Here is a 25670-nt window from a genome sequence, read left to right as displayed (position 1 = left end):
TTGTGAATTTGCAGTCTCAGCATCGCTTCATTGACCAATATTTATTTACTACCTGATAAATTTTGTGTTAAATGCTGGCAATACCTTGGTGAACAAAACAGTCATGGAACCTATCCTCACACAGCTAATATTCTACAGTGTTACAAAAGTAATTATAGAGTTATAAGAGCTGTGCAGGAAACCTATTCCGAGGAGTTAAGGGAGGGCTTCAATGCAGAATTGAACTTTAATCTGAGACCTGAAGGATGAATGAGTTTACGTATTAGCCCAGAGAAGAGAGTAGGAAGAAAAGAATGATAATGAGCCATCCAAGGAGGGGGAACAGTGTAGATAGAGGGCCAGAGGTGGGAAGGCATATGCTGCTCTTCAGTGTTGATGGAGAGAAGTGGGCAAGAGGGAGAGTGGCAAAAGAATAAGGAGGAAAGTAGGTGGGAGTTAAATTATGCAGGGTTTCATAAGGTCATAGTAAGGAGTTTTGATATTTTAAGTGCAATGGAAAGCACTTGAAGGGTTGAAAATAGAAAATCAAGTAGAAAGTAGAGAAATCAGTTTTTCCAAGTAGAAAAATCACTTGATTAGACAATTTGAAAGATCACCTTATCTGCTGGGTAAAGAATGAATTGGGGGAGGAGGTGGCACAAGTAGCTATGAGATCACTGAAGAGATTATTGCAGTAATAAAGGTGTGAGGGATAATAGTGGTTTGGACCATGGTAGTGGTAGTAGACAGAAGTAAATGGGTTTTCATTGATTTTAGGAGAGAATTGAATGTAGGTGGTAAGCACATGGAGGATAGAAACTGATTATGGCGTGAACATCTAGGTGAATGACAATACAGGGAACAGAGGAGAAATAGTATTGATTAGTTTGGGAGTAGATGTACATGTTGAGTTTGAGACGTTTGTGAGACGGAGACATTGAGTAGGCACTTGATTATATAGTTTTTTTTGCCTTTATTATTTTTTTTATAAATTCAGTTTTTTTGAGATATATTCACATACCATGCAGTCATCCATGGTGTACAATCAGCTGTTCACAGTACCATCATATAGTTGTGCATTCATCACCCCAATCTATTTTTGAACATTTTCCTTACACCAGAAAAAATAGAAATAAGAATAAAAAATAAAAGTTAAAAAAGAACACCCAAATCATCCCCCCCATCCCACCCTATTTTTCATTTAGTTTTTGTCCCCATTTTTCTACTCATCCATCCATACACTGGTTAAAGGAAGTGTGATCCCCAGGGTTTTCACAGTCACACTGTCACCCCTTGTAAGCTACATTGGTATACAGTCGTCTTCAAGAGTCAAGGCTACTGGGTTGGGGTTTGATAGTTTCAGGTGTTTACTTCTAACTATTCCCATTATGTAGATTTTGAACTCAGAGGTCTGAAGTGGAGAAAAAAATTAGGATGTGTTAACAGATGGTGTTTGAGTGGCTAGAAATCCCTTGGAAAATAATGTAAATCAAGAAAAGAAGAGGACTGAGTAGAGAACTCTTGAGGAATTTCAACGTTTAAAATTGAGTAGAAGAGGAGGAGTCAGGGACAAAGATGAGAGGGAGATGTCAAAGAAGTAGGGGAAAATCAGTTTGTAGTGTCATGTATGTCATGGAAGAAGAGTTTCATAAAGAAGGAGAGTGTAGTTTACTCTAATTGAATGTTGCTAAGATGCATTATGAAATTAGGACCAAAAATACCTGTTGTTTTTTTTTTTTTAATCTTCATTTTATTGAGATATATTCACATACCACGCAGTCATACAAAACAAATCGTACTTTCGATTGTTTACAGTACCATTACATAGTGGTACATTCATCACCCAAATCAATCCCTGACACCTTCATTAGCACACACACAAAAATAACAAGAATAATAATTAGAGTGAAAAAGAGCAATTGAAGTAAAAAAGAACACTGGGTACCTTTGTCTGTCTGTTTCCTTCCCCTATTTTTCTACTCATCCATCCCTAAACTAGACAAAGTGGAGTGTGGTCCTTATGGCTTTCCCAATCCCCTTGTCACCCCTCATAAGCTACATTTTTATACAACTGTCTTCGAGATTCATGGGTTCTGGGTTGTAGTTTGATAGTTTCAGGTATCCACCACCAGCTACCCCAATTCTTTAGAACCTAAAAAGGGTTGTCTAAATTGTGCATAAGAGTGCCCACCAGAGTACCTCTCGGCTCCTTTTGGAATCTATCTGCCACTGAAGCTTATTTCATTTCCTTTCACATCCCCCTTTTGGTCAAGAAGATGTTCTCCGTCCCACGATGCCAGGTCTACATTCCTCCCCGGGAGTCGTATTCCACGTTGCCAGGGAGATTCACTCCCCTGGGTGTCTGATCCCACGTAGGGGGGAGGGCAGTGATTTCACCTTTCAAGTTGGCTTAGCTAGAGAGACAGTGCCACATCTGAGCAACAAAGAGGCATTCGGGAGGAGGCTCTTAGGCACAACCATAGGGAGGCCTAGCCTCTCCTTTGCAGCAACCGTCTTCCCAAGGGTAAAACCTGTGGTAGAGGGCTCAACCCATCAAACCACCAGTCCCCTATGTCTGTGGTCATGTTAGCAACCATGGAGGTGAGGTAGGCGAATGCCCCTGCATTCTCCACAGGCTCCGCAAGGGGGCACTACATCTTTTTTTTTTCCTTGTTTTTCTTTTTTCTTTTTTTTTTTTTAACTTTCCCTTCTTTTTTTTTTTTTTTTTTTTTTTTTAATTCAGTTTTATTGAAATTTATTCACAAACCATACAGTCATCCATGGTATACAATCAACTGTTCACAGTATGATCTTATAGTTATGCGTTCATCACCACAATCTATTTCTGAACATTTTCCTTACATCAGAAAGAATCAGAATAAGAATAAAAAATAAAAGTGAAAAGAGAATACCCAAACCATCCCCCCATCCCACCCTATTTGTCATTTAGTTTTTACTCCCATTTTTCTACTGATTTTTTTTTCAATTTTTTAACTTTGTTTATCAAAAAATTAAAAACAAACAGGCAAACAACAACCAAAAAAACCCCACATTTCAAACAAAGCAATGGATTAAGGAAAACAAATAACCTAAAATAACTACTTTGCTTCCAATATGTTCCTACCATACCCCAAGAAAATTAATAAACCATGTCCAAACAGAGGAGTAAGAAAAACAAATAATCTAAAATAACTACATTGCTTCCAACATGTTCCTACCATACCCCAAGAAAATTAACAACCCCTAAGAAAACAAAGGAATAAGAGAAAAAAAAACCTAAAATAACTCTATTGCTTCCAACATGATCTTACTATATCCAAGAAAGTTTACAAACCATAATCATTCCTGAGCATTCCCATAACATTGAGATTACCCTCCATAGTTTATCTCTTCTTATTAGATTATCATTCCCCCTCCACTAATTAGTATTTCTAGGTCCCCTACATTCTACAGTATAAAACATTGTACATTTTTCACAGAATTCACATTAGTGGTAACATACAATATCTCTCTTTTTGTGCCTGGCTTATTTTGCTCAGCATTATGTCTTTTTTTTTTTTAATCTTCATTTCATTGAGATATATTCATATACCACACAGTCATACAAAACAAATCGTACTTTTGATTGTTCACAGTACCATTACATAGTTGTACATTCATCACCCAAATCAATCCCTGACACCTTCATTAGCACACACACAAGAATAACAATAATAATAATTAGAGTGAAAAAGAGCAATTGAAGTAAAAAAGAACACTGGGTACCTTTGTCTGTTTGTTTCCTTCCCCTATTTTTCTACTCATCCATCCATAAACCAGACAAAGTGGAGTGTGGTCCTTATGGCTTTCCCAATCCCCTTGTCACCCCTCATAAGCTACATTTTTATACAACTGTCTTCGAGATTCATGGGTTTTGGGTTGTAGTTTGATAGTTTCAGGTATCCACCACCAGCTACCCCAATTCTTTAGAACCTAAAAAGGGTTGTCTAAATTGTGCATAACAGTGCCCACCAGAGTGCCTCTCGGCTCCTTTTGGAATCTCTCTGCCACTGAAGCTTATTTCATTTCCTTTCACATCCCCCTTTTGGTCAAGAAGATGTTCTCCGTCCCACGATGCCAGGTCTACATTCCTCCCCGGGAGTCGTATTCCACGTTGCCAGGGAGATACACGCCCCTGGGTGTCTGATCCCACGTAGGGGGGAGGGCAGTGATTTCACCTTTCAAGTTGGCTTAGCTAGAGAGACAGTGCCACATCTGAGCAACAAAGAGGCATTCGGGAGGAGGCTCTTAGGCACAACCATAGGGAGGCCTAGCCTCTCCTTTGCAGCAACCGTCTTCCCAAGGGTAAAACCTGTGGTAGAGGGCTCAACCCATCAAACCACCAGTCCCCTATGTCTGTGGTCATGTTAGCAACCATGGAGGTGAGGTAGGCGAATGCCCCTGCATTCTCCACAGGCTCCGCAAGGGGGCACTACATCTTTTTTTTTTCCTTGTTTTTCTTTTTTTTAACTTTCCCTTCTTTTTTAAATCAACTGTATGAAAAAAAAAAGTTAAAAAGAAAACAAACATACAATAAAAGAACATTTCTAAGAGACCATAACAAGGGAGTAAGAAAAAGACAACTAACCTAAGATAACTGCTTAACTTCCAACATGTTCCTACTTTACCCCAAGAAAGTTACCTAATATAGCAACACTTCTGTGAACTTGCTCCTACTATATCCATCAGAAATTAACAGACCATAGTCATTCCTGGGCATCCCCAGAACGTTAAATAGCTTATCTGTTCTTCTTGTATTATTGTTCCCCCTTCCTTAATTGCTCTCTATTGCTAGTTCCCCTACATTCTACATTATAAACCATTTGTTTTACATTTTTCAAAGTTCACATTAGTGGTAGCATATAATATTTCTCTTTTTGTGCCTGGCTTATTTCACTCAGCATTATGTCTTCAAGGTTCATCCATATTGTCATATGTTTCACCAGATCGTTCCTTCTTACTGCCGTGTAGTATTCCATCGTGTGTATATACCACATTTTATTTATCCACTCATCTGTTGAAGGACATTTGGGTTGTTTCCATCTCTTGGCAATTGTGAATAATGCTGCTATGAACATTGGCGTGCAGATATCTGTTCGTGTCACTGCTTTCCGATCTTCCGGGTATATACCGAGAAGTGCAATCGCTGGATCGAATGGTAACTCTATATCTAGTTTTCTAAGGAACTGCCAGACTGACTTCCAGAGTGGCTGAACCATTATACAGTCCCACCAACAGTGAATAAGAGTTCCAATTTCTCCACATCCCCTCCAGCATTTGTAGTTTCCTGTTTGTTTAATGGCAGCCATTCTAACCGGTGTTAGATGGTATCTCATTGTGGTCTTAATTTGCATCTCTCTAATAGCTAGTGAAGCTGAACATTTTTTCATGTGTTTCTTGGCCATTTGTATTTCCTCTTCAGAGAACTGTCTTTTCATATCTTTTGCCCATTTTATAATTGGGCTGTCTGTACTATTGTCATTGAGTTGTAGGATTTCTTTATATATGCAAGATATCAGTCTTTTGTCAGATACATGGTTTCCAAAAATTTTTTCCCATTGAGTTGGCTGCCTCTTTACCTTCTTGAGAAATTCCTTTGAGGTGCAGAAACTTCTAAGCTTGAGGAGTTCCCATTTATCTATTTTCTCTTTTGTTGCTTGTGCTTTGGGTGTAAAGTCTAGGAAGTGGCCGCCTAATACAAGGTCTTGAAGATGTTTTCCTACATTATCTTCTAGGAGTTTTATGGTACTTTCTTTTATATTGAGATCTTTGGTCCATTTTGAATTAATTTTTTGTGTAGGGGGTGAGGTAGGGGTCCTCTTTCATTCTTTTGGATATGGATATCCAACTCTCCCAGCCCCATTTGTTGAAAAGACCATTATGACTCAGTTCAGTGACTTTGGGGGCCTTATCAAAGATCAGTCGACCATAGATATGAGGGTCTATCTCCGAATTCTCAATTCGATTCCATTGATCTATATGTCTATCTTTGTGCCAGTACCATGCTGTTTTGGCAACTGTGGCTTTATAATAAGCTTCAAAGTCAGGGAGTGTAAGTCCTCCCACTTCGTTTTTCTTTTTTAGAGTGTCTTTAGCAATTCGAGGCGTCTTCCCTTTCCAAATAAATTTGATAACTAGCTTTTCCAAGTCTGCAAAGTAGGTTGTTGGAATTTTGATTGGGATTGCATTGAATCTGTAGATGAGTTTGGGTAGAATTGACATCTTAATGACATTTAGCCTTCCTATCCATGAACATGGAATATTTTTCCATCTTTTAAGGTCCCCTTCTATTTCTTTTAGTAGAGTTACGTAGTTTTCTTTGTATAGGTCTTTTACATCTTTGGTTAAGTTTATTCCTAGGTACTTGATTTTTTTAGTTGCTATTGAAAATGGTATCTTTTTCTTGAGTGTCTCTTCAGTTTGTTCATTTCTAGCATATAGAAACATTACTGACTTATGTGCATTAACCTTGTATCCCGCTACTTGGCTAAATTTGTTTATTAGCTCTAGTAGGTGTATCGTCGATTTCTCAGGGTTTTCTAGATATAAGATCATATCATCTGCAATGACAGTTTTACTTCTTCTTTTCCAATTTGGATGCCTTTTATTTCTTTGTCTTGCCGGATTGCCCTGGCTAGCACTTCCAGCACAATGTTGAATAACAGTGGTGACAGCGGGCATCCTTGTCTTGTTCCTGATCTTAGAGGGAAGGCTTTCAGTCTCTCACCATTGAGTACTATGCTGGCTGTGGGTTTTTCATATATGCTCTTTATCATGTTGAGGAAGTTTCCTTCAATTCCTACCTTTTGAAGTGTTTTTATCAAAAAGGGATGTTGGATTTTGTCAAATGCTTTTTCAGCATCTATTGAGATGATCAATTGATTTTTCCTTTTTGACTTGTTAATGTGTTGTAATACATTGATTGATTTTCTTATGTTGAACCATCCTTGCATGCCTGGAATGAACCCTACTTGGTCATGGTGTATGATTTTTTTAATGTGTCTTTGGATTCGATTTGCAAGTATTTTGTTGAGGATTTTTGCATCTATATTCATTAGGGAGATTGGCCGTTAGTTTTCCTTTTTTGTAGCATCTTTGCCTGGTTTTGGTATTAGATTGATGTTAGCTTCATAAAATGAGTTAGGTAGTGTTCCATTTTCTTCAATGTTTTGAAAGAGTTTGAGTAAGATTGGCGTCAGTTCTTTCTGGAAAGTTTGGTAGAATTCCCCTGTGAAGCCATCTGGCCCTGGGCATTTATTTGTGGGAAGATTTTTGATGACCGATTGGATCTCTTTGCTTGTGATGGGTTGGTTGAGGTCTTCTATTTCTTCTCTGGTCAGTCTAGGTTGTTCATATGTTTCCAGGAAATTGTCCATTTCCTCTACATTATCCAGTTTGTTGCCATACAGTTGTTCATAGTATCCTCTTATAATTTTTTTAATTTCTTCAGGATCTGCAGTTATGTCACCTTTTTCATTCATTATTTTGTTTATATGGGTCTTCTCTCTTTTTGATTTTGTCAGTCTAGCTAGGGGCTTGTCAATCTTGTTGATCTTCTCAAAGAACCAACTTTTGGTGATATTTATCCTCTCTATTGTTTTTTTTGTTCTCTATGTCATTTATTTCTGCTTTAATCCTTGTTATTTCTTTTCTTCTACTTGGTTTAGGATTGGTTTTCTGTTCGTTTTCTAGCTTCTTCAGTTGATCCATTAGTTCTTTGATTTTGGCTCTTTCTTCCTTTTTAATATATGCGTTTAGTGCTATAAATTTCCCCCTCAGCACCGCTTTTGCTGCATCCCATAGGTTTTGGTATGTTGTGTTCTCATTTTCATTCGTCTCTGTATATTTAGCAATTTCTCTTGCTATTTCTTCTTTAACCCACTGATTGTTTAGGAGTGTGTTGTTTAACCTCCAGGTATTTGTGAATTTTGTAAGTCTCTGATGGTTATTGACTTCTAATTGTATTCCATTGTGGTCAGAGAATGTGCTTTGAATAATTTCAATCTTTTTAAATTTATTGAGGCTTGTTTTATGTCCCAGCATATGATCTATTCTGGAGAAAGTTCCATGAGCACTAGAAAAGTATGTGTATCCTGGTGATTTGGGATGTAATGTCCTGTATATGTCTGTTAAATCTAATTCATTTATCAGATTGTTTAGGTTTTCAATTTCCTTATTGGTCTTCTGTCTGGTTGATCTATCTATAGGAGAGAGTGATGTGTTGAAGTCTCCCGCAATTATTGTGGAAACATCAATTGCTTCCTTTAGTTTTGCCAATGTTTCTCTCATGTATTTTGTGGCACCTTGATTGGGTGCATAGAGATTTACGATTGCTATTTCTTCTTGCTGAATTGCCCCTTTTATTAGTATGTAGTGGCCTTCTTTGTCTCTCAAAACATCCCTGCATTTAAAGTCTATTTTATCTGAGATTAATATTGCTACACCTGCTTTCTTTTGGCTGTAGCTTGCATGAAATATTTTTTTCCATCCTTTCACTTTCAGTTTCTTTGTGTCCCTGTGTCTAAGATGAGTCTCTTGTATGCAACATATTGATGGTTCATTTTTTTTGATCCATTCTGCGAATCTATATCTTTTAATTGGGGAGTTTAATCCATTTACATTCAACGTTATAACCGTGAAGGCATTTCTTGAATCAGCCATCTTATCCTTTGGTTTATGTTTGTCATATTTTTCCCCTCTGACTATCAATATCCTTTATTGTACCCATACCGAATCTCTTTAGTACTGAACCTTTCTCCAAGTCTCTCTGTCCTTTCTTTGTTTCTCTGTCTGTAGGGCTCCCTTTAGTATCTCCAGTAGGGCAGGTCTCTTGTTAGCAAATTCTCTCAGCATTTGTTTGTCTGTGAAAAATTTAAGCTCTCCCTCAAAATTGAAGGAGAGCTTTTCTGGATAAAGTATTCTTGGCTGGAAATTTTTCTCACTCAGAATTTTAAATATATCGTGCCACTGCCTTCTCGCCTCCATGGTGGCTGCTGAGTAGTCACTACTTAGTCTTATGCTGTTTCCTTTGTATGTGGTGAATAGCTTTTCTCTTGCTGCTTTCAGAACTTGCTCCTTCTCTTCTGTGTTTGACAGTGTGATCAGTATATGTCTCGGAGTGGGTTTATTTGGATTTATTCTGTTTGGGGTTCGCTGAGCATTTATGATTTGTGTATTTATGTTGTTTAGAAGATTTGGGAAGTTTTCCCCAACAATTTCTTTGAATACTCTTCCTAGACCTTTACCCTTTTCTTCCCCTTCTGGGACACCAATGAGTCTTATATTCTGATGTTTCATAGTATCTATCATATCCCTGAGGTCCATTTCGATTTTTTCAAGTTTTTTCCCCATTCTTTCTTTTATGCTTTCATTTTCCATTCTATCATCTTCGAGGTCACTGATTCGTTGTTCAACTTCCTCTAGTCTTGTACTATGAGTGTCCAGAATCTTTTTAATTTGGTCAACAGTTTCTTTAATTTCCATAAGATCATCTATTTTTTTATTTAGTCTTGCAATGTCTTCTTTATGCTCTTCTAGGGTCTTCTTGATTTCCTTTGTCTCCCATACTATGGTCTCATTGTTCATCTTTAGTTCTTTGAGTAGCTGCTCTAGGTGCTGTGTCTCTTTTGGTCTTTTGATTTGGATGCTTGGGCTTGGGTTATCCATATCGTCTGGTTTTTTCATATGCTTTATAATTTTCTGTTGTTTTTGGCCTCGTGGCATTTGCTGAACTTGATAGGGTTCTTTTAGGATTTGTAGACCAATTGAAGTCCTTATGTCTAATTTATCAGATCTACAGCTTCGTGGAGTACACTTTCTCTAACTAACCAGCAGGTGGCGTCCACGAGCCACCTGTTCTCCACAAGCCAGTTCTCCCCTGCTTAGCCTTTTTGGTGAGTGGGGGAGTGAGTCTTGTGGGGTCCAATTGGTGTACCAAGCTTGCGTGTGTAGTTGGTGTTGCCTGCCCTGTATATTGGGCGTGTTTCTGGGCAGTCAGGGAGGGGGGGGTGGCTCTAACAATCAAATCTCCCTGGTGATCCTAGGGTTTTAAGGCTGCTGCAATAGTCTAATCCTTCAGTTCAGTCCTGCCACAGTTTGTCTCTGCCACTGACGCACAAGTCCTTGGTATTGGCGTATGGCTCCTGAGACTTGCAAGTGTGCCCCTCTTCCAGGCCGTGCACCCCCTGGTCCTCTGTTGAGGGATGACTGTACTATGTGACAGGTGAGTGCCGTCCCCCCAGGGCAGTTCTGGGCTTCTGGGCTGTGTAGGGAGGCTCCCAGTCTGCTGAAATGATGGCTGAATGGGGCTTTGTTAATTCACACTGCTGTACCTTCCCAACTCTGGGACAATCAGCTGAGGTTGCAGGGAAGGCTAATGTCCACGCCCAGTTTTGTGGTGTGTGCCTGTTATTTGAAGCACTTCCGTCACACTGGGTTGTCTGGGGCAGTTCTGGGCTATGGGGCTGGCGATGGGCAGGAGTGTTTCCTGTCCACCAGGATGATGGCTGTGAGCGGACACCCCCCTTTTCTTGGGAAGTTGTGGTGTTTAGTGAATTCTCTCAGCCACTGGATTATTGCGTTTTGTCTCAGAGCTCTCCTATTTCTGCTCTTGACTTGACCTGCCCAAATTGCAGGTCTTTGAAGCTTTCTGTATTGGGCTTCTTAGAGTAATTGTTTTAGAAAAAGAAAAAAGGATTAAAAAAAAAAAAAAAAAAAAGGGCACTCCTCAGAGATCTAATGGGTTATTGAAATGCTAAGAGACAAAGCAACCAGGGCCATTAAGGAAAGGTCCACAGGGCAGAGAGATCAGCTTTTCTTCAGGATTTGCATATGCGCCTCAGGGCCTGAGCTCGGGCCTGAGCTCTGCCCTTCCCCTTTCTATGTTCACCAGAACTCCAAAAATCGTCCGCTTTTATTTTGGAGTTTTTCGTGTTTTTTTTTTCTATGCCTGTCTCCTCTCTGCTGGGCTGGCTGCTCTCAGATTCTCTGGTGTCTTGTCTCAGTCTATCTGTGGTTGGAGTTTGGATCAGTAGAATGAGTTTTTGATAAGGGCTGCCACTGCAGTTCTCCCTTCTCCTTCCCGGAGCTGACAGCCCCTCCTCCCACGGGACTGAGCCTGGCAGGGAGGGGTGCGGGTCCCCTGGCTACAGAAACTTACAGATTTCGCTGATCTCAGCAGTTCCACGTTTTCATGAGTGTTGTATGAAGTATGCCCAAAGTCCGATTGCTCTGTGGTGTCCAGTCCATGCAGTTCCTGTCTTTCTTCCTACTTTCCTGGAGGAGTAACTAAAACATACAGCTCACCAATCTGCCATCTTGCCCCGCCTCCCCCCCCTGTTGTTTTTAATAGGGAAGTTGTTACTGACTTGTGGCAAGAGTGGTGGGGGAAGGAAGCCAAAAAGAGTGGGGTCAGAGTGGGAGGTGAAGGGGAAACATTGAGAGTGAACCATGAGAAAAATATCCCTTTTGAATGTGAATGGTTTACTGGTATTTGAGGTTTAGTGAAACATTCAAATGGAGAATTCCTGACGATCAGGCAGGTAGAGCCATAGCACTGAAATTGGAGGGAGAAGTGAGAGAGAAATCTGCGAGTCATTCACATGGTTATGGTAGTTAAAGACTTAAGAAGTTTTGACTGAGACCATTCAGGTTATGGTCTTTTCCTTAAATTTGACATAGTTAAAAGTAAGATACAGTGCCCTGAATGCTCACAAAAAGTTGTTAAGACGGGAGCCTACAGAGTATTTAATTTTACTGTAAGTATTAGGGTATACAATTTTATGAACCTACCAATTTGGCTAGTTTTCCAATATTTGGTACCTTATATGCGATAAATACATATACTTACAAATTTGTAAATATATATGCTTACAACACTATTTTATATATACTCTTTTATTACTTTTGATGTACACAATTTGTGGTTTACCAAATATATCTCCCCATCATTCTGCTACCTGGAGTAATCCAAAATATAAGACCTCCCTTCTGCTGCACACCAAAGGAATCTACTTGTAGATCATAGAATTTCAGAGTTAATGTTTGATCTTTGAAATTTTAGGTATGCCATTAAGGTTGAAACTGTGGTTATGATACTATCTCAATTTATATCATACTATTGGATGTATTTGTTACGGTTTTTGTTAACAAGTTAAAGCAACCCACTGGAGCTAATTAAGAAAAAAATTTTTATGAGGATAATCGTAGAATCCAAAGGCAGGGATTGCAGCTGTAGCTGAAGAAGTGTGTAGAAGGGTCTATAATTCATTCAGCTTGGATCAGGAGCTCACACCAATCCAGTAAACCATTTAGATAGTTAGATTTCCCCTGAACATTTCATTTTATCTTGTGATAAAAGTATATGCATATGTATGGGGTGGGCAGGGAGGTGGAATTTGAGAATTCTGTTGGTGAAGATAACCCACGAGATACCTGATATTTAGAAATTAGATATATGGACTTGGACTAATAAAATGTTAATGATTCAGTCATGGACAAGTAATCTATATACTACTTTAGGGATGTTGTAATTTGAATAGCTTCTGGCCCCATACCATGCATATACAAGTTTGTTTATTTGAGCTTGAATTTTTCTTATTACTCAGACATGAGAATTTTACATGTTCTTGTTTTAGTACTTGGTGATCTTAAATCAGTTGCTGTTCTGGAGATTTCAGTACATATGTATATTTGATATATGTTATCACATTTTCTAATATTTGTTAAACTATTGTATCCTTCTTTAGCATGTACTAGGTGAAAACAGCAACTTTGTTCTTTATAGCTCTTGGCTGAGAATTCAATGTTTATGAAAAATGCCAGATCGATATCATAAAATTAAAGCCATGTGTGAATGTGAGGTAGTAGCAATGTCAGCTTCCCAGATCCTGCTCTGTTACTGTACTTTGGTCTTGATCTAATAATCCTCAAAGATTATTGCAGTTCTTCTGCCACTGTGAGTGAGGGTGTTCATATTTAAGTGGGTGTCTTTTTAGGATCAAATATACTTAGGCTCTTCAGAAAACTGAACAGTCAGGTTACATTTTTGTCCCTGTTTTTTCTTTTTTCTTCACACTTGAAATAATCGCTTAAGACCAGTGGTCCTCCTAGATTATTAATTGTATAAGCAAACCAGTCTGCTGGTTGGTTTCATGGTTCAAATCATACATTATCTTTCTCTTTTAATTCTTTCACACAGCTTACTTTTCTAAAAAAACGTTTCATTTTGAAATAATTTCAAATTCACAGCACAGTTGCAAAAATAATGCAAACCCCACACAGAGAATACCAACATACCCTTAACCCCTTAAATACCCAGAACCACCAATTTTAACATTTAGCTACCTTTTCCATTTCATTCATTCTATTTATCTATCTGTCTATTATCTGAACATTTGAGAGCAGGTTGCATACCTCATACTTCTTCAACACTACAACTTGCTTTTTGATGATGAATGATAATAGATACTATTTATTGAGCACTTAAATATAAGGTCTATGCATATAAAGTCATTCCTTATCACTAAAAATATCCCACAAAGTTTAGTTTTCAGATAAAGAAACTAAGATTTAGAGAGGTTAAGTAACTTGCTCAAAGCTACAATAGTATTAGATGTTCGAGCCTGAATTCAAACCTGGATCTGTCAGATTCCTGTGCCACCTCTTTTTGCCGCCAAGCCCCACTGACTACTCCTTACAGATATTCATTTGAATAAGCATGAAACGAGGAGGTTTATTACAAACTGGTAATGATTGATTTGAAATTCCAATCCCAGTTTTGCCAGATATTCCATTGCTGTATTCACATACTCTTGAATCATTCTCCTTTTTCTTTCTTTAAAGCTAAGTCATCAAACTAATAGGAGATCTCTGAAGAGTTGTGATTGTGGCTAGAAAGCCTTGATAAAACATAATTTAAGTATCAACTATTCTTCAGCATGCAAACCAATAATTTTATATTGGCATTATAAACTTTGAAATGGTATATCTATTGAAGTCTCAGCAGTCTCAATTCTTAGGATCCGTTGTCTGGAAAAATTTCCTAGGTGAAGTGCTTTGAAAGTAAATCCTTCAGTTATGTTAATTCATTCATTCATGTTTCATTCATATCACACATGACTAGTGAGCACTTACTTTGTGCCAAACATTGTGCCATACATCAGGGATACAGTGATAAATAAGACAGATGCTGTTCCTAACATGAAAAACTGTAATAGCCTGGAAGGGGAAGAGAAACAGTTTAAAAGCAATCATGATTCAGTATGGTAAGTGCTATGATGGGGGAAGTAAAAGGTATACAAAAAGAAGAGGCATCTATCCCAGACCTAGATCAGAAGGGCTTTATGGAAGAAGTGACATGTGGAGTAAGACGAGAAGGATGCAAGGGGGATAGTCAAGTAATAGTGTTGGGGGAAGGTGTCAGAGTGTATTTCATACCCAAATAATATTTGGAAGGGTCTTTTCTAAAATTGTAGTTTTATTGAGATATAATTCATATACCATGAAATTCACTCTTTTAAAGTGTACAAATTCAGTGACTTTAACATATTCACAGAGTTGTGCAACTATACCACTATCTAATTTTAGTATACTTTCATCATTCTAAAAAGAAACCCTGTAACCGTTAGCAGTCATTCCTCATTCCCTACCTCCTCCCAGCCCCTGGCAATCACTAATCTACTTTCTGTCTGTCTGGATTTGTCTGTTCTGGACTTTGAATATAAATGGAACCATACAATGTGTGGTGTTTTGTGACTGGCTTATTTCACTCAGCATAATGTTTTCAAGGCTCATCTATGTTGTAGGGCATATCAGTATAAAGGCCTTTTCTGAGGAATGGAAGTGGGCAAGATTGAGAATTGAAAGTTCAGTTGATCAGGGTGACTAATGCATAAAGTACGAATTGGAGAGTAGAGAGAAGGTGTAACACTACAGAGGTAAACAGAAACCAAATCAACAGCCTTATCAGCTGTATTGTGGAAATATGGACTTTATCCTTAGGGTAATAGGATGCCATTGAATGGTGTTAAGTATGAAAATGATGTAATCAGGTTTATATTTTATATTTGTGTAGACAATAGGCAAGATGGGTACAAAACTCGAGAGAGGGAGACTAGTTAGGAATTTTGCAAAAATTTGGCAACAGATTTTTACAGTGTAGGACATGGCAGTGGAAATGGAGAAAAGTGGATGCATTTGAGTGATTTAAAAGGCAGGATTGACAAGACTTGGTGTTAGATTGCGTATAGAGGGAGAGAAGAGTATAATAACTAGTCTGGCTCTTAAGTTTCTGGGTTGTAAGCTGGGTGATAATCATGTGTAGAATCAGATTAAGGAGCTGGCTAGTCAGGCAAGTTCTTGCATTGCCAATATATAAGGAATACTAGAAAGTTAATAAGATGGGGAAAAATGCATTTACCAGAACTCCTTATTTATTAGTAAAGTACTACATGTGGTTTAATGGAAAACTTTGATAGGCTACTATGAATGGAGAGGTAAGACTCCCTTCCTTACCTAGGTATTTATCTGAATAACATTAGGTGTTTCTTAAGATGTACGCTAAGAAGCCCAAGTACATTTAATTTTCTGGCAGTTTTATTGAGTGAGATATGAAAATTTGGAGCTAGAGCTAAATAGCTCAATAGAGGAGAGGCTACCATCAATGTGCCTTCTTTTTTTTGTCTGTCCATCTTAATGGTTCTCACCCTTTTCTTTAAAACATTCGTATATTATTTATATAAGATTGGTTTGAAGAATATCAGATTATTAGCCTACTGTTCTTTTTATCTGTTACTGCATAACAGATTACACCAAAGCATAGTGGCTTAAAACAGCAGTCTTTCAATTATTCTCTTTTATGGTTTTGGGTATTGAATGGCCTCAGCTAGGTGGTTCTCACTTAGTATCTTCATGCAGTTGCAGTCAGACAGTGGCTCGGACTAGAATCAGCTTGAGACCTGCTCCTTCACATATGTGGAGATTCATGAGCCAGCCCAATCACCCAGACATGGACTCTCTGTGTGGTCTCTCTGGCATGGGAGTAGCTAGGTTCCAAGAGCAAGTGTTCCAGGAGAACCAGACAGAAATGGTATTACTTTTTTGACATAGTTGATTTTAATTATGTAGTGTCTCTTCCATCATTTTTTATTAGTTGAGGTGGTCATGAAGGTTCACACAAGTTTAGGGGAAGGGGACATAGACTTCATGGAATGTCATAATCACATTGTAAGAGGAGCATGTGAATTGGGAAATATTGTTGCAGCCATCTTTGGAAATGTGATCAGCCCTACCCAGGGCTGAGATAGGGAACCAAGAAAGAGAACTTGAGAAGATTAAATGCAATTTTGTACATATTGAGTTTGAACTCTTTGTCAGACTTCCAAGTGGAAATGTTATTAAGCAGTTTGGTTACCATACAGATGTTTGTTCTGGGGTCAATGATAATATCAGAATCAAGATAGGAAACATTTAATTGATAATATTTTCCAGTTTATATCTTCATTTTCTTTTCATTTTTTTTCCTTATAGCCAGGCTTTTGGAAATTGTTACTTTCATAAATCCCTTCTCTTATAAATATTTCCACATCAAAGATTCTATAAGTTTCTTACATTTTGTATATAATTATATATTTTTAAGAAGAATCATGTTTATTAAACTGTTCCATAAAAAAATATAATTGACACACATGTGGACCATTTATTTCCATTTTAGAGTGAGTTTTGATGATGTTTAGAGGAAAAAGATTTACCTTTATATTCAACATTTCCATAAACATTTCAAAAACCTCTAATTTCTTAAAAATACAAGATAAAGAAATACATTAGAAATTTCTTAGTAGTCGATCACAAAACATAATATTATAAGAAATCAAAATTGTTCCCCCTTCTTGTTAGAATTTGGCACATTTGAGCATCATATAGAATTGAAAATCTCTTTGAAGAAAATAATTGAACACTTTTATTTTAAACATCATTTTTATTCCTGTCATTTTTTACAAATGGACAACCAGATATTTCCAGATATTTGATGAAAGTTTTCATTATAAACATAATGACCAAGTACTCCAAGCAGAAAAAAAAAGATATTGGGAGGAAATAAGAGAAATTCCAGGGAAGAAAAGAAAACTTCAAACAAGATAAGAGGATATAAGAAACGTGCAAAATAAGCTTCAGTGGCAGAGAGATTCCAAAAGGAGCTGAGAGGTCACTGGTGGGCACTCTTATGCACAATACAGACAGTCCTTTTTAGGTTCTAATGAATTGGAATAGCTAGCAGTAAATACCTGAAATTATCAAACTACAACCCAGAACCCATGAATCTTGAAGACGATTGTATAAAAATGTAGCTTATGAGGGGTGACAATGTGATTGGGAAAGCCATATGGACCACACTCCCCTTTGTCTATTTTATGGATGGATGAATAGAAAAATGGGGGAAGGAAAAACAAAACAAAACAAAACAAGGCACCCAGTATTCTTTTTTACTTTAATTGCTCTTTTTCACTTTAATTTTTATTCGTATTATTTTTTGTGTGTGTGGTAATGAAAATGTCAAAAATTAATTTTGGTGATGAATGCACAACTATATGATGGTACTGTAAAGAATTGAATGTACGCTTTGTATGACTACATGGTATGTGAATATATCTCAATAAAATCAATAAAAAAAACCAGGATAACCATGAAAAAAAACAAAACAAAACAAAAAAACGTGCAGCAAGATAATGATACCATTAAAAGAAAATAATAGGAAAATAAGAAAGAACTCTTGGAATCTAAAAGATAACCAAAATAAAAATCAATAGAAGGGGTGGAAAATAAAGTTGAGATCTTCCCCAAGTTGAAGTACAAAGTTAAAGAGAAGGAATACAGGAGATATGATTAGATGCTGTGCCGGTTTGAATGTATTATGCCCCCCAGAAAAAGCCATATTCTTTGATGCAGTCTTGTGGGGCAGATGTTTTGGTGCTGATTAGATTTGCATGGAAATGGGCCCCACCCAACTGTAGGTGATAACTCTGATGAGATAGTTCCATGGAGGCATGGCCCCACCCGTTTAGGGTGGGCCATAATCAGTGGAGCCATATAAATGAGCTGATGGGCAGAGGGAACTCAGTACAGCTGTGAGTGATGTTTTGAAGAGGAGCTACAGCCAAGAGGGACACTTGGAAGAAAGCACAGGAGCTGCAGATGAGAGACAATTTGAAGATGGCTGTTGAAAGCAGACTCTTGCTCTGGAGAAGATGAGAGAGGACAAATATCCCAAGTGCAACTGAGAGTGACATGTTTGAGGAACTGCAACCTAGAGAGGAACGTCCTGGGAGAAAGACATTTTGAAACCAGAACTTTGGAGCAAACACCAGCCACGTGCCTTCCCAGCTAACAGAGGTTTCTGGACACCATTGGCCATCCTCCAGTGAAGGTACCCTTTGTTGATGGACACTTTATGGCCTTAAGACTGTAACTATATAACCAAATAAACCCCCTTTTATAAAAGCCAATCCTTCTCTGGTGTTTTGCATTCTGGCAGCATTAGCAAACTAGAACAGATGCCAATGCAGCTAACTGAAAATCTATTTTAAAAATTAAAATAATTGAGAAATGAATATCCAAAAATTGATGGACTTCATGTATAAGAAGACAGTAGAAGAAGAGAGTCTATTTACAACAGCATACAAAAAAGGCTATGTGGGAATATATATAACAATAAATGTGAATTATCTCTGAAGAAAGCTTTATCATGCTATTGAAGGACATGCACAAGAGAAAACAAACAATGGAAGGGCCTACAGTATTCTTTGATGAAAAGATTCAATACCGTAAAAATTTCAGCTCTTCTTAAATTAATCTCAATTTAATGTAATACCAATAAAACTACCATTAGGGTTTTTAAAATGCTAACAAATTCTAAGGTTTTTATGGAAAATAAATATGGCCTTTAAAAAGTGTGAAAAAGATGACTATTGAAGGGAAGAACTAGAGGTGGAGTTACATATGCACACAAACACAATATATTGTATAGCTGGGGTAATGGAAAGTGTGTGATACAAATATTTGTGGTACAAATAGAGTAACAGAATAATGAAACAAAATAGAAAGTCCAGAATTATAAATTAAAATACCTACAGAAAGTTAGTATATGATAAAAGAAGCATTTTATATCGGTGAGCAAAAGCTGGTCGATTTATTGAATAGTATTGAACAATTAATCGTGTAGCTATCTAGGAAAAAAAAAGTTCAATCTGTACCTCATACTTTACACAAGAACAAATTTAGGTGGGCCATAGATATAAATGTAAAAAGTATAGTATTTCATCAGTTGTATGCTGCACATTTTTTCACATTTTAACATCTTTGACATTGGGCTGGGGTTTTCATTTGATGGTATCTCACGATTGTTCTTGACAGGGTGACAGTCCTGATGTCCAAACTTGGTCAAAGTTGATGTAGTGTTAGTTACTGGTATTTTTTTTTTTTTGGTACTCTGTGTGTTGCTTAATTGGAATTTAAAATGTCTTTAAAAAATTACACTGTAGTTTGGCATTGAAATGAATCGTTATCTTATGTGCAGAAAGGCACAGAAACAGAGCAGTTAGTGAAGCAAATATCCATTGTTAGTGACTTAATCACAATCCAATATTTTTTCCCCCACAAAGGAACAACTAAATACTTCATAGGATCCAAGAAAGGAAAATAACTATAAGTAAATGTCATGCTAAATTTTGTTACTCAGTTACAATAGAGTTCTTTATTATACACTTAAACCATGTAACTGAAGGCAGGCGAGTTACCAAATCCATCATGTGAATAAACTTCAAGGCTGTGAGAAGTTGTTGTGACTGATAGATGTATAGCACAGGATAGTTATTAAGGCATTGTGTTTAATTTGGACCTATTTTTTCTTACTTAGTGGTACATAAAATAGTGATATCTTATTGTTGGTGTCTTACATTGAATTAAATACAGGAAAATAAGAAACAGGATCATCAGCTGATAGTGAAGCAGGAAAGTACCTGTTGGGGGTTTGATGACAGAGAAATAGGTGTCAGATAAGTCTTCTTTGAGTAAGTATTAACTGAGGAAAATGTAGTGTGTGAGGTCATGCTTCACCATCTTGTCTGTTTCTTCTCTAGCCACATTTTAGCAGCTTGGGGGAACACATGGGAATATAATTCCAGAAGAAAAACCTATGAAGTTTGGGAGTGTTATGTAACATTACTGAACTTTCCTTCCATATATATAAAATGTAGCATTTCACTTTGAATTTGTAGAGTTAGTTTTATGTTCAGTTTTTTTTTTTTCCAATTAGCTGGGCATTGGAGGGGAGGACTTTACTCTTACCTCATTCTTGTTTAGACTGTGTTCTTTCTACCATACAGCCTTTTCATTCTTCTGGTATGATTTAGTCCTTTTTTTTGATAGATATGTCTGTGTTCTCATCAGCAGCTCATCTCATTTAGAGTATTTGTACATATTTTTTAAGTTCTCAAGATAGGAAAATCTTTAACCAGTGATTTTCATTCCATATTATTTAATGGTCTCTGGAGTGAATTTTAGACCTTTTTCTTAATATCTTATTTTTTAGTAAACCCATCATTTTCAGTTAAATAATGGAAATGTATCTGTAATAATCAGGAAATTTCTTTTAGCACTCCAGTTTATCTTTAAGTGATATTCATTAGGACATTTCTGAGATATTTTTGTGCTCTGAAAATCCTGTGATTATATGGTAGAAATTTTATACAGACAATATGAGATTCTTAGCCTTAGTTTTATTGTTTAGTTTCGATTACTAAGCTTGTTCAAAGCTAAATTAGGCCCTTGAATAGTTTCAATTTGTCTCTAAGCAGTTATAGAGGCATTTAAGTTGAACTAGTATAACTTCACGGAGATTGTCATATATTCAGAAAAAGGAACTGACATTTGAGAAAGCTTTGTCTGATAGTAAACGTGAATATTGGGCTAATAGAACCATTGCTTCTAAGCAGTGAGGGGGACTGGATTCATAAGAGACTCCAGTTGAAGGAAAAACAGTTGTTTGGCAATAAAAATCTCAGCAGGACACTTTTAAAATTCAAGAATTCTGTGTGTAGACTTAAAAATCACATTAACAGAGGACATTCTTAAGACGACGCAGTTCTATTATCTTTGGATTCTTAGAGGGCCTACTGTAATATAAAATAAGTGATATTTTTATAAATTAACAGTTAAAGTCATTGGGTAGAAAGTGCCTGCTGTTGGTGTTTCTCTTTGTATTATCCATTGAAAATAAGTGTTAAAAAAAAATTCTTAACTGTTCATTGAAATATTTAACTTTTGACCTTAATCTGTTGCTGCATTCCATGCTGGCCCGGTCTTTGAATCCAAAGGTATAATTGTAATTTACTGTTTAAGTCCCACAGCTTTTATTTGTCTGAGTATGGTAGGTTTATATGATGAAAATTAAGATTTATTGCTCTAGCGAATATAACGGGCAATGTGTTTTTTCTTTAGGATCAAACAGAACTTTCTGAATCAGTGGGACTGGCTAGTAGTGTAGCAGGCATCATGAGTAAGCACCGAGAAGTCTATTCCTTATCACATGTGTAAGGGAAAAAGGTAAGAAAACAAATGTTCTTATTTCTCTTAGAGATTGAACTCGAGAAAACAACGAGATCCATAGAGAATAATACTGATGTATATATATTGCTTGCTTCAGTTTTAGCATTGTCTCTTGTTAAATCAAGAGTGCAGTTTTTGAAAAAGATTTTACTTAAATTCAGAGCAAAGTATTTTAAAATTATTGTTAATTATGCCGAAAAGCTAATTTCTCTGCCAGTGCTTGGCTCCTCCCTTCTAGAGTCAGTGTATTGCTCCCTTGAGCATAGAAAGATAATTTCAACATGAGAAAGAACATGGATTAGAGCAGTATTGTTAGGAGAAAAGAATGGTATGTCTACCTAATTAAAGTCAATTTATGTTTCTTACTCATCATGTAAGAACTAAACAAAGTTAATTTTGGCATGGGGCATCAGTTAGAAATATAAATTTAATTACATTGTTTTATTTTGTATTTTTAGACTAATTGTGAACTTAAAATATTTCTAAAGAAAATTAGAAGTATTTTATTAATCCTTATGGAGCAGAAATCCTTGATTTTTCCTAAGAGTCTTGTTTGGTTTCTTATGATTATGATTATTTAAGGGGTAGAAAATAGCGGGGGATAGGTCATTGGTTTCAGAAACTGATTGTGCCATTCACTAATGGAGTGTTGCATCCTCTGGCTGAGTTCCCTGGTTTTCCTTATAAGCTGTGAGGATAGAGGCATGGGTCTGAAAAGTGTGACAAGAGACTGAATTCCTTTTGTTTTTGGTTGAGGTGAAGCAGAGGCACTTGGCAGTGGTGTCTTTCTCATCAAAACTTTATGATCTGTAGTTGGCAAGCTATTTCTTGTTCCCTGGTCTTTTCACATGGGGTTCTGTTTCTTTGGAGTGCCCTTTTTTGTCTTCATGTGGCAAAATCTTACTCATCTTTTAGGAAGCTTTCTCCACTTCCTACAGTAAAGACTACCAGTTATACACCAAAATCCGTTCAGCCTGTTTTGCAACTGGAAGTGGCTCTGTGACTAAGTTGATTAAAGAAATTTGAGCAAAAATGATGTGTGCCACTTTCAGGTCTGTGTTTTTAATAGACCATGTATGCCTCCTCTCCTTTCTCTTTCCCCTTACTGCTGGCTCAACCTTAAATAGGCTGAAACCCAACTTTGTGCAGTTGAAGACCACACCCTAAGGCACTGCTAATCAAAATATGGTCCACCAACCAGATGCTTTTCTTGAGTTGTATTGGCCTGTGCTGAGATAAGGAGTTATGTTTGGTTGAGCTGACATTGTTTTGTACCAAGACTTTACCCATGAAGGAAGTAGTGTGTTAATCTGTGTTCTCCTTGTAGATGGGTTCCTCAAGTAGCACTGCCCTAGGAGATGGTGGAGAACCAAGGTGGAAGGAATCTGGGTCCCTCCACTGCTCTGACTAAAGTTCCCTGCAGATTTGGAATACCTAAACTTGACTGTTATGTGAAATATACATACACTTCTTTCTTGTTTATTCCTTAGAAAAATTATTGGAATATTTGTTACAGTAGCCTCCCCTGCCCCAATTAATACACATCTGCCTCAGTCTAATTTGAATCCCTTCTTCTTTGACTCCATAGCATTGAGTACATATATCAGTTAGTACGTATCACAGTATTTTTAATTTTAAGTTTACTTGTCCATCTCCCCTGTGAGACATTGGCTCCTTTTGGTCAGGGACATTGTTTTGTCATTTGTAACCTAGTGACTAAGACATTGCCTGGTACATACCTAGTAGATGCTCAGTAACGTTTGATGCATGAATGTACACATGTTCATAGTAATAAATACATGGAATAAAAAGAAAGTATCATGAAGGAGACATAAAAAGAACAATCAGATGAGTGTTGTAAAAGTGGGACTGCTAAGACTGAGATTTAAGGGTGTCCTAAAGGACCCTGGTGCATAGAACAAAAAAGAAGTCTAGACAAAAAGACGAAAGAAGAGAGGTCTTCAGAAAGAAACTGTACTGAACTAAGTAATTATATTCCTCTTTGAGATTCACATGGGTGAATATTTTGTGTACTTTTATTTTGGGTAACGGATGCTTTTGTAAGAACGCACGTAAAGAATCCCGAAACAAGGTTTAAATCCTCTGAGAGTCCTGGCTTATGCAGTCAGAAGACTGTCCGTCTGCCAAATCCTCAGAAGATCACAGGTTTTTCTTTGGAAAATGAAACCAGAGAAGCTCAAGATTTGGGAACATCAGAAATAACAGAGATCAGGGATGACCGTATTCAAAGCTGAGGGATTAAGGGACATTCTACGGATTGAAAGGCGAGATCTTCCCCCCATGTTTTCTGCTACTCTTCTTTCAGAAGCTGGTGTCCTGGCATTATATTCCTGCATCCTTTTACGGGAGAGTATATGAATCATCTTTGGAGTCCAAAGAAAAGACCTACATATACAGACATCTGGGGGTCTCCCAATGACATAGCTATGGAAGCCTGCTAGTTGACAAGTCCACCCACACGTGGCACATGCAGAGCTTCCAACTGGCTCTTTTTTTTCTTCTCAATAAGCTTATCTTTTAGAACAGTTTTAGGTTTACACAAAAATGGCAAAAATATGACAGAGTTCCCATTTATTCCACATCCAGTTTCCTATGTTATTAACATCTTACATTAGTATGATACATTTGTTATGATTAGTGAACCAATACTGATAACTGCTTTATTTTGTTGCTCAGATTGTTCCAGCTTTGGCCATTGGGAGCTCTTTCAGTTGGCTCTTATGACATAACCCCATCTTTTTTTTTTTGAGTGCGTCCTTTATTTCTGGCACTTGAGAATGCTCTAAGCTCATCTTACATATTTCCTGCCCCATTTCTAGAATCAGCCATTCTCCCAAAGAACCAGGGCTCACTCTTTTTTAATTGAGCTGTGATTCACCCATTTTAAGTGTACAATTCAATGGATTTTAGTATATTCACAGATATTTGAAACTATTACCATAGTAAATTTTAGAACATTTTCATCACCTCAAAAAGAAACACTGTACCTTTTAGCTATCACTTCCCCCACCTTCTTTCTCTCCTTCCTTCATCACCTCAAAAAGAAACACTGTACCTTTTAGCTATAATTTCCCCACCTTCTTTCTCCCCTTCCTATATCCCAAAGCAACCACTAATACTTTGTCTCTACAAATTTCTCTGTTCTAGACATTTCATATGAATGGAGTCATATGTGGTGTTTTTTGACTGGCTTCTTTTACTTAGCATAATGCTTTCAAGTATTATCCATATTGTACATGTATCAGTACTTCATTCCTTTTTATGGCTGAATAATATTCCATCATATGGATGAATTTACCACATTTTTTTGATCCATTCATCTGTTGGACACTTGGGTTCTTTCCATCTTTTGGTGCTATAAACAATTGTGTACAAGTTTGTGCGTGGACGTATGGGTATATATACCTAGGTGTGCCAGTTTGAATGTATTGTGTCCCCCAAATGCCATTATCTTTGTGGTCTTGTGGGACAGACGTTTTGGTGCTGGTTAGATTTGCTTGGAATGTGCCCCACCCAGCTGTGGGTGGTGACTTTGGTGGGATACTCCCATGGAGGTGTGACCCCACCCATTCAGGGTGGGCCTTGATCAGTGGAGCCATATAAAACATGCTGACTCAAAGAGACTGAACGGAATGCAGCTGTGAGTGACGTTTTGAAGAGGAGCAAGCTTGCTAGAGAGGAATGTCCTGGGAGAAGCCATTTTGAAACCAGAACTTTGGAGCAGATGCCAGCCATGTGCCTTCCCAGCTAACAGAGGTTTTCCGGACACTATTTGCCATCCTCCAGTGAAGGTACCTGATTACTGATATGTTATCTTGGACACTTTATGGCCTTAAGACTGTAACTGTATAGCCAAATAAACCCCCTTTTTATAAAAGCCAATCCATCTCTGGTGTTTTGCATTCCGCAGCATTAGCAAACTAAAACAGATTTTGGTACCGGAGAAGTGGGGTGCTTTTGCTGCTGAGTTTGCAAATACCAAACGTGTTGGAACGGCTTTTTAAATGGATAAGGGGGAATTTCTGGAAGAG

General features: G+C 37.4%; 1 protein-coding gene across 3 annotated transcripts in view; it reads left to right on the top strand.

Moving 5' to 3' along the window:
- ZFYVE9 (zinc finger FYVE-type containing 9) overlaps positions 1-25670 on the top strand; it is a 205389-nt gene that overhangs the window by 44163 nt on the left and 135556 nt on the right. For all 3 annotated transcript variants that reach the window (XM_037827231.1, XM_037827230.1, XM_037827232.1), the window contains exon 2: positions 21511-21615. The gene's annotated coding sequence lies outside the window, so the exon portion shown is untranslated. The remainder of the gene's footprint in view (positions 1-21510; positions 21616-25670) is intronic.

The sequence above is a fragment of the Choloepus didactylus genome, chromosome 2 (genome assembly GCF_015220235.1).
Source record: "Choloepus didactylus isolate mChoDid1 chromosome 2, mChoDid1.pri, whole genome shotgun sequence".
Classification (NCBI taxonomy): Eukaryota; Metazoa; Chordata; class Mammalia; order Pilosa; family Megalonychidae; genus Choloepus; species Choloepus didactylus.
Note: the sequence above shows the minus strand (reverse complement) of the source record. Positions and strands in the feature narration are given on the sequence as shown.